At 49.3% G+C, this 17,500-nt stretch overlaps 1 protein-coding gene across 3 annotated transcripts in view; it reads left to right on the top strand.

Moving 5' to 3' along the window:
* Positions 1 to 17,500, top strand: part of LOC137431273 (uncharacterized) — a 354,360-nt gene that overhangs the window by 165,190 nt on the left and 171,670 nt on the right. The gene's annotated exons all lie outside the window — the stretch shown is intronic.

Raw genomic sequence — 17,500 nt, 5'->3', positions numbered from 1 at the left:
CTACCCGGGTCCGTCCTCCGGATCCTCGGGCCCCATCCACAACAACTCTACCGGCTCCCAGAGCCCACCTGCGGCCTCACCTGGCCGACATCCTCACAGTGGTGGAGTGCCCAAACCAACTACACACACCAACAGGCTACACGCCCAGCCATTTACACAACACTTTTTTTTTTTTGTATACAAGATCGAGGCTCGTGAAAGAGCAAACATTAATCACACAGAAAGACAAACAGACACATAAAACAAATAACATCGGGAGCGGTAGACAAGATGGGGAGAGAGGGGGAAGGACACAAACACAACATTTGAGAGCAGGGACCGAGAGACATGGCGACATCGAGAGATCTGTGGGAGGGAGAGGGCTTTGGGGGGGAGGCATGTGAAGGGGGGGGGGGGGTGGGAGAGGTATAAACATATGGACACTGCCAGGACTTCCAGGAAAGAAGTTGGAATTTCAAACAAGGTGGATCTGGGGTGAATTAGTGGGGGTAACACTAATGCACCCATCCAACTACCATTCTTTCACCCGCACCACAGATGCCAATATCCAACCACAATTTACCTATACCCTCTACCTAACACTTACACTACCCTCCCCGGGTATTCGTGATGGGGGTCCATCCTTCCCCCATTCACACCTTCGCACCATCCACTCCACTCCATAATTTCCACCATACTCACTCCACGACCATCCATTCCAATACTCCATATATTCCACACTCCATGTATTCCACATTCCATGTATTTCACACAACCATTCTCCATACACCTGTTGTTGCACACCTGTGCAATCACACCTGGTGCCACCTGCACCCTCCTTCCTTCCTGGACCATTTGGTCAACACAATGCACCATCACCTTCACTCACTCAAACACTGCTCCACACACCTGTCCAGTTGCACACCTGTGCAATCACACCTGTTCACCATACACTTCATCATCTAAACTACCTGTTGCCCTGCTAACCTAGTGCTCCCCGTCTTCCCTTTAAACTAAGCACATACCACGTCATTATCATCCACACTGATCTACCTGCGTCCCCACTACAGGTATCAGTCACTACCTAACCTTAACGTTACCTAATGTCAATCTCTAGGTCCCTACACATTATCCAAACCCTCCCGGGCTAGTTTTCACTGCCATAAACCCCATAAGACTAGTGCTCCTTTGCCCCCCCTGTGAGAGATGGCAAAGTGGCCATCCCATCACATCGGGTATCTCTCACTACCAATTTTGCACACCAAATTCCAGCCAATCAAAAATTTGCCAATCACTACCCATCCTCTGCCAATCATCACTCTGCCAATCCTTTGCCAATCATCACTGCCAATCCTCAAATTTTGTTTTGCGTTTTGGGTCCAAAACACTATCCTCATCATCATCATCACAGTCCGCTTTATCTGAGCCTCGGTGCGTCGTCACATCATTAAAACCCGGCTTCGCAAAGCCGAGCAATGAATTCGGGTGGTTTGGTCGCCTTGGTTGGATCCGTCCGGCATCCACGACTCTGGGGAGGAGGCATGCTCGGGCGGAGGTTCCACGCATCATCGAGGCTCGGTACCTTGCGGTCCCGGGCCCGATGGCTGAGGCTCGCCCGGGCGGAACCCCGTCCCCACGAGGGGGCACCGTGCCGCTTCCTCCCACTCGCCCTTGAACCGGACCGGTCGCCTCGCCCGACAAGGCCCGGACTCGACCGTGCAGGGCGGGGCCGAGCCCGAATCGGCAACGACGCTTCGAAGAGAAGCGACGCAGCATCGATCCGCGCCGGGCCTGGCATCCCACAAAGCGCACCGCGCCCCGAGTGCTCGCATCGGCTATCCGTCGCTCTAACCGCTAACCCGGTTACCGTCGATGCTTCACCTGCATGCTCACACGCATACGCTACCCCTTTCACCCTCACCGAGCTGGGTGCTCCAACGCCGTCCGTACATTCCACCAACGCACTCCATGTTACACACCACACCTCTCGCGCACACTCGCCGTTCTCACACTCTCTTAACACACCTCGCGCACCGTCTTGCGCACACTTTCCCGTTACTTCCTCCGTAACACTCACCACAGGTGTACACTCTCTCGTTACATCCTCTGTAACACTCCCCACTCCGTGCTTCCATGTGCTCCCTCGCACACGTGCTACGACCGACTCACTCTCGACAGCACACTCACTCCTCGGCGTGCACTTTTTCCTCACACACCCCAGAGTCGGACATTCTCGCACACCTCCTCTTTCGCACACCGTACCTGTCACACACTTCACTAGCGGCCTCTCACGAACACTCGTCGTTCGCACACTTCGTTCCACACCTCTCCTCCGTTACGTCCTCCGTAACACTCACCATGGGCGTGCGCTCTCGCATCCACCCACTCACGCGCTTCAATGGGCTCTCCCACACCCGCGCCACAACCAACTCAGGTGTGCTTTCTCGCACACTCTCGCCGTCCATCCCAAGCGTGCATCCTCGCACCCGCTCCTCCACCAACTCACTCTCCGGGTCACTCTCACCCTCGCACGTACACCGTATCGCTCTCACTCTCTGTGTCACACTCCGTACACTCCGACGTGCATTCCCGCTCGCACTCGGTTTTACTCCCACACTTTATAACACACTCACTCGCCGACGCACACTTTTTCCTCACAGGCGTGCCATTTCCACTCACACAGCGCCCAACGGACCTTCCACAAACGCCCGGGTGCCATATCGACCCCAATCGCGCGACAATTCTCTTCGCGTCAAACACTTTGCCGAAAAACCTCTTAGCACCATACACAGCCCGTCTCACCTTCGGGGTTCTTCTTCCTCCCTGCTCCAACACCTGCAAATCTTTATAAGGATGAGCAAGTGCGGCATCAGGATGTGAACTTAGACTTTGTACAGTATCCATCACTTCCTTCAATTCCCGAGCTACCTCCGTCGTCTTTTCAATTTCAATGCCCCCTACGTTTTCTTTATTCACCTCGACGACCGTTGGCTTTAATAAATTTTCTCTCCTACCTCAGCGGTCGCCGGCTTCCCTAAACCCCGGGTCGCGATCTCTATGCCCGTCATTTTACCCGCGCTTTGCTCCGCCTCGCTCAACCAGCGCTTCTCGACCCGCTTTACCTCGTCGCGTACCCCTGGGACCTGCTCGCCCAACCTGCGGTCTCTGTCCCTCTCCGCTTCCCTCGCCTCATATGCGGCTTGCCCCCTCGCCAACCCCTCATCAATTTCTTTGGCTTGGCCAATTATGCCCCCCAGTTTGTCCCCTAATCTGCTTCCGAATCCCTCAAATTTGCTTCCTAACTTGTTTCCTACTCCTCCCAATTTGCTGTTTAATCCCTCACATTTGTTGTCTAAACCCTCAAATTTGGCTCCTAGACCCCCGATTCGATTTCCCATGTCAGTTTTCAATCCTCCAATTTGGTTTCCCAATTGTTCACTGGTACCCCTTGCTTCGTCCCTCATTGCTCCCATCATTCTGCTTTGTGTTGTGTGCAAGAGACGAGATGGAAGGGAAGTGGTGTGAGAATGGTGAAGGGTAGGCAGGGACAGAAATACAAGTTTGTGTGGCAAGGGTGCCCGGAGGGCGTGAATGGTGTTGGTGTCCTGTTTTCTGAGGAGTTTGTAGACAGTGTGGTGAGTGTGACTAGAGTGAGTGATAGGTTGATGATGGTGAAAATGATGATTGGAAAGCTCTTGGTGAACGTCATCTCGGGATATGCTCCGCAGGGTGGTCGAAGCGATGAAGAGAAGGACAAGTTCTGGTGTGCGATAGAGAAGCTGATGGAAAACGTGAAAGATGAGGAAGTTGTGGTGGGAGGAGACCTGAATGGACATGTGGGAAGGAGTATGGATGGTTTTGAGGGAGTTCATGGGGGTTACGGATATGGTGTGAGAAATGGAGAAGGTGAAAGGATTTTGGAGTTTGTTGATGGAGCTGATTTGTAATACTCAGTTCCAGAAAGAGGATAATAAGCTTGTTACATACACGTCAGGTGGGTCGACGACAACCGTTGACTACCTGATGGTGCGTCGGCGAGATAGGGGGCACCTCCGGGACACAAAGGTGATCCCGGGGGAGGAGGCTGTTTCACAGCACCACTTGGTTGTCTGCGACATAAGGGTGAAAGGTGCGAGGAGAGCTCGGCGGGTGAAGTACCAACCGAGAATGAAGGTGTGGAGGTTGAAAGAGGTGACAGTAAGGGAGGCATTAAAAGAGAGGCTGAGTAGGGTAGAGGATGATGTGGTTGAGCTTGAAAGTGGTTGGATGTCAATGAAAGCTAGTCTGTTGGGAGCCGTTGGTGAGGTATGTGGATGGACAAAAGGACCACCGAGGCACTCGGAAACATGGTGGTGGGATGTTGAGGTTGGAAAGAGGATTGACGAGAAGAGGAAGAAGTTCAAAGAGTGGCAGAAGGCGAAGGGTACGGGAGCAGAAACAGCAGAGCATGAAAGTTATAAGGCAGCCAGGAAGGCTGCAAAGAAAGAGGTAGCAAAGGCGCAGGAGGCATGTAGGAAAATGTTCGGAGAACGCTTGGATTCAGAAGAGGGTCAGAAAGCAGTATTCAGGATTGCAAAGCAGATAGTGAAAGAGAGGTGTGATGTGATGGGGGTGAGTTGCTTGAAGGATGAAGTGGGACAAATCGTTGTCGACCCAGATGGAATTAAAGGAAGATGGAAAAGATATATGGGAATGCTGTTGAATACAGAGAATGAATGGGATGGCAACATAGAGAGTAACCCAGTTTTAGGACCAGCAGAGAAGATAACTGAGAAGGAAGTTGAGGAAGCGATAAAAGCAATGAAGAGTGGAAAAGCGGGAGGGCCGACGGGAGTTGTGGGAGATATGTTGAAGGCAGCAGGAAGTTGGGGTGTGAAGAGAATGACAGAGATCTGTAATTTGGTGGTGAAAGAAGGCCGCATTCCAGTCGATTGGGAACTGAGTACCCTCGTCCCTCTATCCAAGGGGAAAGGTGACCCTCTGGAGTGTGGCTCGTACCGAGCGATAAAGTTATTGGAGCATGGAATGAAGGTATTGGAAAGGGTGTTGGAGAGGAGGATAAGGAAGAAAGTGAAGATCGACGAAATGCAGTTTGGATTTATGCCAGGAAGAGGAACGACAGATGCGCTTTTCATTGTGAGGCAGTTGCAGGAGAAGTACATGGATAAGAGGAAGAAGTTGTTTTTTGGGTTTGTTGATCTGGAGAAAGCATTCGATAGGGTTCCACGCAAAGTATTGACATGGGCATTGAGGAAGTTAGGAGTGGAGGAATGGTTGATCAGAGTAGTGATGGCAATGTACAAAAGAGCACGCACAGCTGTAAGGACGAAGGACGGGAACAGTGGTGAGTTTGAGGTGAAGGTGGGAGTGCATCAGGGGTCGGTACTAAGTCCACTACTATTTGTAGCTGTGATGGAGGTGCTGGCTCAGACCGTAAAGGAGGGTTTACCGTGGGAGTTGTTGTATGCAGATGATCTGGTGTTGATTGCGGAAAGTATGGATGGACTGAAGGAAAAGATGAACAAGTGGAAGGAATGTATGGAGACAAAAGGTCTGAAGGTGAATATCGGAAAGACAAAGGTGATGGCAAGTGGTAAAGCATGTGGTGAGGTGGAAAGAACTGGGAAGTGTCCGTGTGCTGTGTGTAGGAAGGGTGTCGGAGTGAACTCCATTCAATGTACAATGTGTGCTGAGTGGGTTCATCAAAAATGTAGTGGTCTGAGAGGGTCATTAACCAGTGTGGCAGCTACATTCAAATGTAAGGTGTGCACAGAGGGAGCTGCAGATGGAGGAAATGTTGAGTTGGATCTTGGAGACGGCGTGAAGCTGGAAGGTGTGAAAACATTTTGCTACCTCGGAGACATGCTGAATGGAGAAGGTGGATCAGACTCGGCAACGGTTGCTCGAGTGAGATGTGCATGGAAGAAGTTTCGGGAACTGAGTGGCGTGCTGATGAGGAGGAGAGTGTCGCTGAAGCTGAAGGGAAAGGTGTATGCTGCATGTGTGAGAAGTGTTATGATTTATGGGAGCGAGACATGGGTAATGAACGTAGAGCAGCAACGAAGGCTGGAAAGGGTGGAAATGCGAATGGTTCGATGGATGTGCGGAGTATCGTTGAGAGAGAGGAAGACAAATGATGAATTGCGAAAGATGATGGGAATATTGCCTGTGATTGATGCTCTGAAGAGGAACAGGTTGAGATGGTTTGGTCATGTATTGAGGAAGGATGAAAGTGACTGGTTGAGAAGAGTGATGGAAGTTAATGTAGAAGGAAGTAGAGGACGGGGAAGACCGAGAAAGACTTGGCTAAAGATGGTGGAAGAAGAAATGCGGGCAAGGGGGTTAACAAGGAGAGATGCAGAAAATAGGGCAAAATGGAGAAGATTGTCATGGGGACCGCAAGGCTAACCCCCGCTCTAGCAGGGAACATGGCCTTAAAATGCATGTTGTTGTGTTGTTGTATTCTGCTTTCCATTTTCTCACTGTCAGCCCTCATGCGATCACATGTTTTGCTCATTTCCTCCTTAACGAGTGCTGTTATTCGCGTCAAGAGGAACTGCAGGTCTATAGCACTTATCTGCTCAAAGCCAAAGGGGTTGGCCCCCGCCCCCGCCGCCACGCGCGAGGCGCCATTTGGTGCTGCTGCAACCTCGTGCGTGAGGGCACCATCTTGTGCGCCTGAAACCTCCGCTACCACATCCTCATTGCTCTCCTCCTCTCTCTCCCCCATATACATTTCCCTGGGGTCCTGGGTCGCTTCTACCCCTTCTATCTCCCCTACCGGCATCCGGTCGCCTTGATTATCCATGGCACGATTTTAATTTAGATGTTACTACAATTTCGGCCGCTCGTAATTTTGAGTGTGTTAAGCGCACTTCAGGTCCGAATCCCACTCCTGACACCAATTGTTACGGATACGGAGTACGGCTCTTCCCCTTAGCAAGAGGTGGTTAGCCCCTTGCCTTGTTAAGCTGACCGTCTCCGCTCCTGGTACTTGTAACGCTTTCCCGCGGGATGGAACGGATCAGTGTTATGGGTCCAGGGTTTATCCCGAATACCTTTATCCGTACCTCCGCAGAACAGGGAGGCAAGTACCGCTCGAACCCCGGTTTTAGATGTTATAATTGCCGAGCCGTTTTAGCAACACGACGTTCGAGCCATTACCAAAGACTAAACCCGATTCTGAATGTTGGCCAAATCGTGCCACAGGTACTCAATGGGGAAATCACAAAGACGATCGGACGAGCATGAAGAAGAAGACGAAGGTAGGAAATAACAGGATTTATTATTATTTACACAAGACGAAAGGAAGAAAAGCAATCAAAGTAATATTCAGAAAATGGAGGGAGCAGAAGGACACAGAGCAATTTCTACTTGTACAAACTTACTTAAAACCCCAGACAAGACAAACAAAACAAACTCACATACACAAAATAATGGAATGGCAGGGATGATATGGAACGGCAGAGGAGGGTCCCGGCAGATGGTAGGCGTCGAGGTCTGGCTCCAAGCTCGCGCTTCTGTCCACGCTTTTGGGGTCGAGGCGAAACCCGGCACACAGCCCCGCTCCGGGCTGGCAGCAAGGCGGCGGTAGGGACACGTCTATCGTTCGTTGCACGCGGCAGAGCTGGTTTTTGCCTCGACACGCCTCTGGCTCTCTCGGTCATCTGCTGGTGGGGGCTTCCCCCCCATGGGTTATATAGCCACGCCCTACCAAGCCATGGCCACACCTTACCAAGCCGTGCCCACCGAGTCCTGGTTGGGCGCAAGGGCTTCCTGGCTCCACCTCCTGAAGACGATGGGCCGGCCACGCCCTTCTCCCCCGAGTTGACTGCGTGCGTAATGGAGTTTGGAGTGAAGAAAACAGCCCAATGCAACGGTGGCGAACGCCGCAGAAAACCGCCCAATGCAACGGTGGCGAACGCCGCAGAAAACCGCCCAATGCAACAGTGGCGAACGCCGCAGAAAACCGCCCAATGTTACTGGCACTTTGAAGAGATGATTTGGGGGAAACTTGAAAAGGGAACTATCTTATTCGATTCGGTGCAATGCAGTGTCAACTAATAATAATAATAATAATTCATTTATTTTGTATAGCGCTTTTCCAGAAGCCCAAAGGCGCTTTGACAGAGTGGAAAACATAATGCATAACAATACATGAAAACAACAATTGCAAAAAGACAAGAATCAAGAAAACAAACAGCAGCGATATACGGCATATATATAAGACAAGAATCAAAAAGACAAGACAAGAATCAATAGGGAAATATTTAAAGCAAAAGGAGGGAGAAGGAGAAGAGATAGTCAGGGGTTAAATGCTGTGGGTTGAATGTTGAATGCAGCGTTGAACAGGTGGGTCTTTAGTGATGTTTTGAATGTGGTGAGTGAGGAGGAGTCTCTGATGGTGTGAGGTAGTGAGTTCCAGAGGGTGGGAGCAGCGATGGAGAAGGCCCTGTCCCCCCAGGATCTGAATTTGGTCCGGATGGAGGGGGTCAGGAGGTTGGTACCAGCAGAGCGGAGGTTGCGGGTGGGAGTGTGTCTGGAGAGGAGGTCAGCCAGGTAGGATGGGGCCAGGTTATGGAGGGCTTTGTATGTCAAGAGGAGGATTTTGTACTGGATTCTCTGGGGGATGGGGAGCCAGTGAAGCTTGTAAAGGACGGGGGTGATGTGGTCACGGGTCCGGGAATGAGTGAGTAGACGGGCAGCGGAGTTCTGAATGTATTGGAGTTTATTGGTGATTTTTGAGGGTGAACCATAGAGGAGGCTATTGCAGTAGTCCAGACGGGAGGTGATGAAGGCGTGGATGAGGGTTTCTGCAGCCGTGGAGGAGAGGGATGAGCGGAGACGGGCAATGTTTTTCAGGTGAAAGAAGGCCTCCTTAATGGGCAACAAAGCCTTAAACTGGAACACATAATAAAGAAATAACTATTTAGAAGGGTATATGATTTTCTACGTGCATGCGATGGACAAACTAAGGGGACGACCTTTGACCTTTCCACAAATGGAGGTATTTACAAGAATTACTATTTACAGAGGGTGATATTTACAAAAATTACAGGATTCTCAAATCCGTTACAACATATATATGTATTTTTTTCCCTCCGGCTGATGTATGAACCAGAAAATCTGAGCCTATACACCGCCCGAGTGCCAACCTTACATATATGAATGCAAACAACTTGAAATTACGGTGAAAATTGATATTTGCAGACCTCAATTGTCTGAAAATATCAATATTGCAGGCAATTGCAGAATTGTTCCTTGGAAGAACGTCAGGCAAGGGTGCATTATCGAGGGATAAAAACCAGGTTTGATGGGCAGAGGAAGTAGCGAAGGCAGTTGATGAAAAGGATGTTTAGAAGAGGATATAGACAATCAAGGACGGAGTGAGGCGGCTGGATGCGGGTTTGCTGCACCTGCACTGGCAGAAGAATAAAGCAGCAAGGAGAGCTGTGGACAAGGTGAGGAAGGATATGGAAGATGAGGTGTACAAGTTGAAGAGGATGGTGGGAGGAAGATGGTCTACAAATTGGCTCATGACAGGGATGAGGATAGCAAGGACATGAAGGGGGAGAGGGGGCAACAATTAAGGATGGAGGCGGGAGGCTAGTGACGAAAAGGGGCGCAGTATTGAAGAGGTGAGAAGAATATTTCAAAGAGCTGTTGAACCGAGAAGGAAGAAACGACAAGCTTAGGCTACCGAGTTATATGGAGGGGAAAGTGGAGGTGGTGGAGACCACGGAAGAGGAAGTGCGGACGGGATTGACGAGCATGAAAAAGGGAAGGGCTCCAGGCATTGATGAGGTGTACACAGAGATGATAATTACAGTGGGAGAGGTCGAAGTTAGGTGGATGACAAGGTTGTTGAATGTATGTTTGAGAGATGGGTCAATTCCGGAGGAGTGGAGGACAGGGTTAATTGTGCCGATATGGAAGGGGAATAGAGGATGTTCAATATCCGGGGAAGCAAAGGGGCATTACACTCCATAGTCATATCATGAAGGTGCTGGAGAGGGTTCTCGACAGGAGGATATGGAAGAGTGTGGAGGAGATCGAATAGGAGCAGCAGTGGTTTAGAAAGGTAGGGGAACGACAGATGGGATGTTCGTGCTGAGGCAACTGGTAGAGAAGAGGTTGGAGCTGTAAGTTGTAATGGATTTCGGATTTCGAGCCAATGACACTGTCCCAAGAGAGATGGTGATGGCGACACCAAGATGGATGGGAGTTCCGGAAGCAGAAGTTATGTCAGTGGAAGGGGTGTTCAAGAGAACGAATGTAAGAGGTTTGGTTGGTCCTGGGATGTCGGAGGAGTTCAAAGTGAACATCGGTTTGAAGCAGGGAAGAGGTCTCAGCCCACTCCTGTTTATCATGGTGATGGAGCTGCAAAGTTGAAAGGTAAGCATCGTAAACATGAACCTAGATATTCTGGGGAGGATATTTTATGCGGGCGATCTGGCTCTTGTGGTGGAGAGTGGGCGGGAGATGCCGGAAGTACTGGTGGAGTGGAAGGATGCATTTGATAAACATGGGCTGAAAGTGAGTAAGGAGAAGACGGAGGTAATGTGGGTTGGGCAGCAGAGAAAAGAAATGAATATCAGGTTGGTGGGGAGGGAGATCAGACAAGGAAATAGGTTTGAGTATCTGGGTGGAATGGTGAACGGGGATCGTAAGTCAGAGGCAGAGGTGTGGAGTGGGATTCAGGTGAGTGTGAATGCATGGAGGAGTGTGAAGGATATAATTGCAGACAGAAAGCTTTAATGGATATTGAAAGGAAAGGTTCAGATGTCTTGTGTACCGCTGGCGAACCTTTACGGTCTGGAGACTGTGGCAGTGGCACTGTCAGAGACAACAACAGAGGCTGCAGCTTTGCGAGAATTGCAGGAGTGAAGCAGGAGTGAAGAGGGTGAATCGAAGGAGGATGTTGGTGTGCAGATGCGCTTGCTGGGGACATTGGTGAAATACTGGCTGCAATGGTCTGGACATTTGATGTGGTTGGGGGGGAGAGTGAATGGCAAAGAGAGTGGATAGATTGAGGGAACAAAGTAGGAGGAAAAGAGATAGACTGCGGTTGAGATGGAAGAATTGTGTGAAGAGGGATGTCAATAAGGTTGGGGTGGTTGGAGGGTGGAGAGAATTGGCTGAAGACAAAGGGGAGTGCAGGAGTATCATGGTCAAGGAAGGGCAGGATCTTAAAAAAAAAATTATTTTTTATTTTTTTGTACACAGGATCGAGGCTCGTGAAAGAGCTTACATTTATCACACAAAAAATCAAACAGACACACAAAACATAAAATAAGGGTAGCGGTAGAGAAGATGGGGAGAGAAGGGGAAGCACAAACTTAACATTTGAGAGCAGGGACATGGAGAGATCTGTGGGAGGGAGAGGGCTTGGGGGGAGGAGGTGTGGGAAGGGGGGTGGGGGGTGGAAGAAGTATAAAACACAAGGACACTGCAAGGACTTCCAGGAAAGAAGTTGGTATTTCAAAGAAGTGGATCTGGGGTGAAATTAGTGGGGGTAGAAAAGATCAAGGTTTTGGATGGGGGAAGATAAGAGATGGTGGTGAACAGCTGTTTTGAAGACCTGGAGGGAGGAGTGGGATTTAAGAGAGTGAGGGAGTATGTTCTAGAGGCGGGAGAGAAGAGGAATGAAGGAGTGAAGTGAGCAGAGAGTCTTGATTTTGGCAGTTTAACCATAAGAGGGTTGCAGGTAGATCTTGTGCGACCTGTAGGAATATGTGGGGGACAGAGCCCAGAGAGAGCTGGGGGAGCCAGGCCGGAGAGGAGTCGGTAGAAGACAGAAAGACCACCAACCTGTCTGCGGTGAGTAAGTGAAAGGCCCTCGGAGTTAGCTTCATCGCGGGAGATTCCAATGATTCTGAAAGCTTTGGTTTCAACAGCGTGAAGCCGAGCTGGGTGTGAGGCAGGAGCACCAGCCCAGAGGGGAGAACAGTACTCCATTGAGTTGCGGATGAAAGCCTTGTATGTGGTGAGGAGCTCAGGTGTGCCAAGGCAGGACTTCGCATGACGGAGGATGCCCAGTCGGCAACTGGCTTTGGAGGCCAGATTGGAAATGTGGTTTTCCCAGGAAAGATCATGGCAGATAGTGAGACCCAAAAGCTTGAGTGACAGAACTTTTTGGAGAGGATTGTTGAGAAAGTAGATAGGAGGGTTGTCCAGCTGGTCTTTTCGGAGAGACATCGTAAAAGTGTGAGATTTGTCAGGATTGAAAGACATGTTCCACATGTTTGCCCAGTCTGTGATTTTGGCCAGGTCTGCAGAGAGTGAGGAGGCTGCAGACTGCCGATCTGAGGGATAAGGAATGGAGCGGCAGAGAGTGGAGTCATCAGCAAAGAGGTGGAGAGGATTTTCAAGAGAGTCAAAGAGATCATTGATGAAGACCAGAAAAAGCACAGGGCCCAGAACACTGCCTTGGGGAACTCCAGCCTGAACAGGAAGGGGAGATGAGAGAAACCCATTCAGGGCCACACGTTGACTACGACGCGAGAGGAAGTCCGCAAGCCATGCGTGGAGATTTCCATGGATACCATAGGAGGAGAGTTTGGTGAGCAGAGCAGGGTGCCAGACCGTATCGAAGGCACCTGATGTCAAGGGAGACAGCTCTAATTTCCTGTTTGGCATTGAGGACCTCCATCCATTGTTGAGACAGCAGAAGCAGCCTGTCCAGAGTAGAGTGACCTGGTCTGAAACCAAATTGATGGTCAGAGATCTAGCCATTGGAGAAGAGGAAAGATTTGATATCCGAAGCAATGATGGATTCCATGACTTTGCTGATAATTGGGAGAAGGCTGATTGGTCTGTAGTTGCAAGGATCTGTTTTTGCACCTTTTTGTATAAAGCGGTGATGTTGGCTGATTTCCAAGCTGATGGCAGATTACCTTGAGCAAAAGAGAGGGTGAAGAGAACAGAGAGAATGAGTGAAAGAGCGGTAGAGCAGGATTTTAAGACCCGTGGGCTGATGCTGTCAGGTCCAGTTGCAGAATCAGAGTCGAGGGTTGACAGAAACTTCTCCACCTTGTCCTGAGAAAAGGGACACAGAGTCCACGAGTAGCTAGGTACGACTGGGTACGATGGGTGCAGAGAGGGATGGGTTTGGGACACAAGATTTAGAGGCAAACGCAGAGTTGAGGCATTCAGCTTTTTCACGAGCGGAGTCAGCTGTGTAGCCCTTTGAGGTAAGGGAGGGGATGGTGGGGAAACAAACACCAGAAACAGATTTGACCAGACTCCACAAGGATTTGTAAGAGGGATACAGGTTTGAGAGTTCAGTCTTGAGAGTAGAGAGATGGTGTTTCCTGGCTCTCCTGAGGGTAGACACGCACTTGTTTCGGGCTTTGTGAAAGTAAATGAGATTTCCTTCCGTTGGATTTGCTTTCCAGGAGGCGAAGGCAAGTTGTTTCTGGGCAACTGCCTCACCACAAGATTCCATGAACCATGGACGGGAGGAAGGATGACAACTGAAGACGAGATGGGATAAATCTGTGCTTGAGACCGAGCAATTTACTTAGGAAGAATTCCCAGGATGAGTTGATGTCAGAGGCGGTAGAGATGGGAGAGCAGTCCATATGATTGATGGCTGCTTGAAGACCGTGCCAGTTGGCCTGAGTGAAATGGCAGACTCGTCGACGCAGAGGAGGCTCTCTGAGAATGGTCAGAGAAATGTCCACTTTAACAAGCACATGATTAGATGAGCCGATTGGAGCAGAAGAAGAGCAGCAGACATTTGCAGGGAAGTGAGTCATAACCAAGGCTGGAAGAGAAGGTGCTCCGTTAACTGCGATCCAGGTCGGGAAATTGGCAGATTGTGTCAATCCCAGTGAGTCGCAGAAGTCCTTTGCTGAAGAGCCATGACTGGTGAGAGAGGTAACCACATCCAGCCAACTGGCATGGTGACAATTGAAATCACCACATATGAGGAAGATAGAGTTGTGATGGGTAGATAGAAGTTGGTCTATATTATCAGACAGCGAGATGTAGATGGAGTCATCACTGGTTGGTGGACGGTACAACACACATACGTAGTGTGTTCAAAAAGTATCCGAGCTTTATTTTTCGTGCGTAAACAAATGAAGCTAGGGAGGCGTTGATTGGTGCACGTATGTACTATGTAGGCGATCCTAATGCGCACGCGTGAATTTTTTCCCACCTGCAGAAGCTGTCATTAGACGGCAGACCGCCGATGAGTGAGGACATGTAAGTGAGCGCCGTCGGATTTTCGTTTTTGACAAAATGACGGAAAAACTTGAACAACGCTACTGCATCAAATTTTGTGTTTTTTGGCCTCGGGGATGTTGGATGCTTCCATTGTGATGACTGCAACTTGGTTTCTGGGTCGTACCCATAACCACAGGACTCATCGCCAGTGGTCACTGTGTTGAGGAAGCTTGGATCGCTGTTCACAGTCTCCAGCATGTCCTGTGCGATCTCCAAACGGAGTTGCTTCTGCTCAATCGTTAGCAGCTTTGGTACGAACTTCACTGAGATTCTCCTGAAGCCCAAATCCTCCTTCATAATGGAATGAACGGTGTTGAATCTTGCGGATCGTTTCCACTTGGGAATCGCCAAGCTTTACACAAAATTTGATGCAGTAGCGTTGTTCAAGTTTTTCCGTCATTTTGTCAAAAACGAAAATCCGACGGTGCTCACTTACATGTCCTCACTCATCGGCGGTCTGCCGTCGAATGACAGCTTCTGCAGGTGGGAAAAAATTCATGCGTGCGCATTAGGATCGCCTACATACGTGCACCAATCAACGCCTCCCTGGCTTCTTTTTTTTTACGCACGAAAAATAACGGTCGGATACTTTTTGAACACAGTAGTATCAACAAAAGGTGGGAGCGAAGGGGAAGCCGTAGCCAGAGGTACTCCTGGGGGTGACGTGGAGAGAGGGCAGGGCAGGGCGAGTGAGGAAGAGAGTTTTTGACAAAGATAGCAAACCCACCTCCAGGACGAGGCTCAGTTATATCATACCGGAGGAGGGAGTAACCCGTGAGAGATATTTAGGAATCAGAGACATCCTGAAGGAGGAAAGTTTCTGTTAATCAGATCAAGTCTGGTTTGTCAGAAGCAAACTGTTTGGAGAGATCAGTCAAGTTTGAGCGCAGGTCTATACCGTTAATGAAGAGGAAGGGGGAGCATCGGATACAGAACAGGGGGGGGGGGGGGGGGTTGTAGGGTAAGATGTGGAAGAGGAGGAAGAGTTAGGGAGAGCTGTTGAAGGTGTTTCAGAGATTTCAGAATAGCTCGGGGGAAAGGGAAGGATGGGGCGGACAAAAGGTTTAATGGTGATTTTGTGAGGCACAGTGACGTGTTATTTGAGGGTGCGGGGGGGGGGGGGGGGCAGAGCGTGGAAGAAGGTTGGGAGAGATGGAGGTGACAGTTGGAAGGGGGAAGAAGTGGGTAGGATGTTTTGAGGAGGAGGGGTGATAGGGGGGGGGGGAAATGGAGAAAAAATGAAGGTGGGGAGATTATAAGGGGAGGGGTGAGGTGGGAGTTTAGGAGGGAAGGGCCAAGGGGGGGAGATTTGAAAGGGATGGGAGATGGGGGAGATTTGGAGGGGAGGGGTGGGGGGAGTTTAGGAGGGGAGGAGTGAGGGGGGAGTTTAGGAGGGAAGGGGCAAGTGGGGAGATTTGCAAGGGATGGGTGATGAGGAAGATTTGGATGGGAGGGGTGATTTTGGATTTTAGAAAGTGTTGTACGATTAATGGGAAACGAACATTTATTGCAAAATGACTTTCTTGTGACGTTCAAGTCAGAGATACGTTTAAGGATCCTGAGGGGGGGGGGTGAGGGGGGGGGGGGTGGAGTGCAGGTGAGTTTAGGGAATGTAGAAATTAGGAACTGCGAGAGATGGAATTTTTTTTTGGAATGAATAGATTTGGTGAGCAAGTCGAAAGCAACCTTTTAAAGAAGAAGAAGAAAAAAGTGTTATAATACATGACAGAATACAGCACTTCAGGGGAAAGTTTCAACATTTTAAAATTGAACAGTGAAAACTATCTGGGGAATGGGGTGAAAATGGGGGTGAAATGGGGGTGAAACACGTGATCAAAGAACAAACGAAAAGAACAAAGAAGGATATGTTTTGTTTTTCTTTGGTTTTTTTTTTGTTGTTAAGATTTTAAACAAGGAAGTATGGGGTGAAAAGACTGGGAAAAACTGAGAGAACGAAAGTAGATGGACCAAAATCGACCGCTGAGAGAAAACAAAGCTTCCAGGTAGGAAGCTTAAAGAACTGGGTCGCAAATAACGCGGCACGAAAACTCCACTATTTTATACAGGTATGAATGATTAACACCGATAATCTTCCTCGGGACACACGAGAGGTACACACACGTAAGATAAATACAGTTTCGACAAAAATACAATTGTGAACAATTACTTAACCTCGAGCGTGCGTTGAGAGCGTGGACAGCTTCAAAAAACCATGACCTCCCCGGCAAGATCTCGCGAGATCTCTGAATCTCACTCCTTATAAAGGATCTCACTTACGATTGGATCTCACTCCTTACAAAGGGAAGAGCAAGAGAACAACCAGACTCTTCCGAGTGTTGGCGTTCCAATCAAACTGAGCAAACTGGCAAGAATGGATTTGGTCAGGGAGGTGACCAAGAACCCAATGACCACTGACAGAACTACAGAGTTCCTTGACTGAGATGGGAGAACCTGCCCGAAGGACAAGTCTCAGCAGCACTTCACAAATCTAAGCTTTTTGGGAGAGTGGGCAGACGGAAGCCACTTCTGTGAAAAAGGCATATGACAGTCCGCCTGGAGTTTGAAAAAAGGCATGTGAAAGACTCTTGGAGTGTGAGGCAAAATATTATGTGGTCTGATGAGACGAAAATTGAACGATTTGGTCTGAATTCAAAGGGCTATGTCTGATGGAAATCGAGCACAGCTCATCACCCGTCTCAGACCATCCCCACCGTGAAGTATGGTGGTGGCAGAACCATGCTATGGGGATGCTTTTCGGCAGCAGGGATTTGGAGACTTGCAAGGATATAGGGAACAATGAATGTATCCAAATGCAGGAAAATTATTGAGGGGAACCTTCTTCAGAGTGCAAAAGACCTTAGATGGCAATGGATATTTATGTTCCGGGGTCATACAACCAAAGCAACACGAGAATGCCTTCAGAACAAGAACGTGAAAGTCCTTGAGTGGCCCAGCCAAAGCCCAGACTTGAATCGCATTGAGAATCTGTGGAATGACTTGAAGACCTGAAGATTTAATCCATTTTAAATTCAGGTTGAAGCACAACAAAATGTGAAAAAGTCAAGGGGTGTGAATACTTTATGAAGGCATTGTAGATGTAGATATGATATGATGTTTTTTGTAATTGTACAGCAATCCATGTCTACGCTCAAGTAAACTCCACTTCAAATTCACACTCTGTGCCTACTTGTAGGAGAGGTAAACAGCTAGTTACCTCTGCCACTGAAGGTGGATGGAAGTTACGTTTTCACCCCTGTCTGTCTGTTTTTACGGCTGTGAACAATATATC

Source organism: Myxine glutinosa, chromosome 7, assembly GCF_964187855.1.
Source record: "Myxine glutinosa chromosome 7, kmMyxGlut1.1, whole genome shotgun sequence".
NCBI lineage: Eukaryota > Metazoa > Chordata > Myxini > Myxiniformes > Myxinidae > Myxine > Myxine glutinosa.
This window is presented reverse-complemented; position numbering and strand designations above follow the sequence as displayed.